The sequence below is a fragment of the Enhydra lutris genome, unplaced genomic scaffold (assembly GCF_002288905.1).
Source record: "Enhydra lutris kenyoni isolate GAN:26980312 unplaced genomic scaffold, ASM228890v2 scaffoldscaffold10, whole genome shotgun sequence".
NCBI classification, from domain to species: domain Eukaryota; kingdom Metazoa; phylum Chordata; class Mammalia; order Carnivora; family Mustelidae; genus Enhydra; species Enhydra lutris.
Window position 1 is genome coordinate 35,301,606 of NW_019154094.1, and position 2,763 is coordinate 35,304,368.

Sequence of the window (2,763 nt, forward strand, 5' to 3'; positions counted from 1 at the left end):
TAGAAGAGTTTAATGAACAAAGAAATTTCCAGAAAATAGGACAAAAATATCAAAGAAATAGAAATAAAAGAGGAAAGTGAAGAAAGTTAGAGAATGAAGTCCAACATTTTAGTTTCAGAAAGAGGGACTACCATTTTTTTTAAATGACCTTTTAGTACTGTTTGAATTTTTTTTTATTGACATATAATGTATTATTTGTTTCAGGGGTACTGGTCTGTGATTCATCAGTCTTACACAATTCACAGCACTATTTTAATTTTTTAAATGTGCACATGTATAGCCTTGGTAAAAACAGAAATGAATTTTGAAATTACTATTTATACTCATTATAAACATTTTTTTTACTTCTAATTTATTCCTTAACACCCCATAGTAACTATATTATTAAGTCAATACTGATATTCTAAATGCCAAATCTTTTTTTTTTTTTCTCACTAAACTTTTGTTTTAAAGGATGTTAAAATTCTGTGACAGATTTTTGGTCAAGTTTGTTTCCATTAAAGTACCGATTTTAAAAACTAATAACTTAAAACTTAATAACATACACACACAAAAACAAATGGCCCACAAAACATTATCCTTTCCTTCTGAAGGTTTTATGATGCATTGTTATCATTAACCAGCCTTTTATTATTAAATTTAAATGGCCAATTGGGGTGCCTGGGTGGCTCAGTGGGTTAAAGCCTCTGCCTTCAGCCCAGGTCATGATCCTGGGGTCCTGGGATCGAGCCCCGCATCAGGCTCTCTGCTCAGCAGGGAGTCTGCTTCCCTTCCTCTCTCTCTGCCAGCCTCTCTACCTACCTGTGATCTCTGTCTGTCAAATAAATAAATGAAATCTTTAAATTTAAATGGCCAATTGACACAAACAGTTCCGAGACCATTCTTCTACCATTGATTAAGACTGGGGTGGCAAAAAAAAATAAAATAAAATAATAAGACTGGGGTGGCAGGTATTGGGGATAATATTCATTTAGCCTTCTGTGCTTTCTGGGCAGTCTTGTTGGTCTTGCCACTCCAACTGCCTTCTTGTCCACTGCTTTGATGACACCTACAGCAACCGCCTGTCTCATGTCACAAACAGCAAAATGGCCCAAAAGAGGATAGTCAGAGCAGCTCTCAACACACAAAGGTTGCCAGGAACCATATCAACAATGGCAGCATCACCAGATTTCAAGAACTTGGGACCATCTTCCAATTTTATCTAGATCAAGGACCTATCTTCTCCTTCAGCTCAGCAAACTTGCAGGCAATGTGAGCTATGTGATAATCTAGCACAGGTACATATCCAGCACTGATCTGGCCTGGATGGTTCAGGATAATCAACTGAGCTGTGAAGCCAGCTGCTTCCCTTAATGGGTCATTCTTCTTGTCACCGGCCACACTGCCATAATGAACTTCTTTGACAGATACATTCTTGACACCAAAGCCCACATTGTCCCCAGGAAGAGCCTCACTCAAAGTTTCATGGTACATTTCAACAGACTTTACTTCAGTTGTAACATTGACTGGAGCAAAGGTGACCACTATGCCAGGTTTAAGAACACCAGCTGCCATTAGGCCCACAGGGACAGTATCAATACCACCAAATTTATAGACAACCGGGAGAGGCAGATGCAAGGGCTTGTCAGTTGAACAAGTTGTGGCAGAATGCAATCCAAAGCTCAAGCAGTGTGGCTCCACTGACATTCCCATCTTTACGGGTGACTTTCCATCCCTTGAACCAAAGCACATTAGCACTTGGCTCCAGCATGTTGTCACCATTTCAACCAGAAATTGGAACAAATGCTACTGTGTTGGGGTTGTAACCAATTTTCTTGATGTGGGTATTGTCTTCCTTAATGATTTCCCTCTTCTGGCTATAGTGTGGCTCAGTGGAATCTATTTTAACACCAACAATGAGTTGTTGTATAGCCAGTGTGTAAGCCAGAAGGGCATGCTCATGGGCCTGCCCATTCTTGGAGATACACTGCTTCAAATTCACCAACACCAGTAGCAACAATCAGGACAGTACAGTCAGGCTGAGATGTGACCATAATCATGTTTTTGATAAAAGTCTCTGTGTCCTGGGGCATAATACTTACTGGTCTCAAATTTCCACAGGGAGATATCAACGGTGATTCCACATTCATGTGCAGCTTTCAGCTGATCCAAGATTCAAGGCATACTTGAAGGATCCCTTTTCCATCTCAGCAGCCTCCTTCTCAAATTTTTCCATGGTTCTTTTGTCAATCCCACAACATTTGTAGATCAGATGACCAGTAGTGGTAGACTTGCCTGAATCTACTACGTGTCCAATAACAACAATGTTTATTTGAGTCTTTTCCTTTCCCATTTTGGTTTAGGTTTAGCAGTGGTTTTCATGACACATATGTTCTGGTAGCAAACCCATTTTGAAAAAGCCTAAATGCCAAATCTAATGCACTATTTTCAATACTCATACTACTGAAGAACTATGCAATATTTGCATTCGATCACTTCCCCATCCTCATTTAATTTCTAGGATGGCCCTCTCCCCTAGCTCTCCTCCTCGTAGCTCAATATCACCATTGTTGATTTTTCTTTACATTACGTTAAACTTTGATGTCCCTTAGGGTTCCATTTTATAGTTATCCTCCTCTTAATCTATGCACTCTTACTGGATGACCTTACTCCCAAGTTTGAATTGACAGTCTATAAGCCAGTGACTGCCAGATCTCTAATCCAACTATCTATTTCTTTATCTAATGTCTTAAAAACTCCTCAAACTTAGCATGTACAAAATTG

At 39.3% G+C, this 2,763-nt stretch overlaps 1 pseudogene; it reads right to left on the minus strand.

Moving 5' to 3' along the window:
• Positions 1-966: 966 nt before the first annotated feature.
• On the minus strand, positions 967-2,332 carry LOC111144232 (annotated as a pseudogene).
• Between the last annotated feature and the right edge of the window lie 431 nt (positions 2,333-2,763).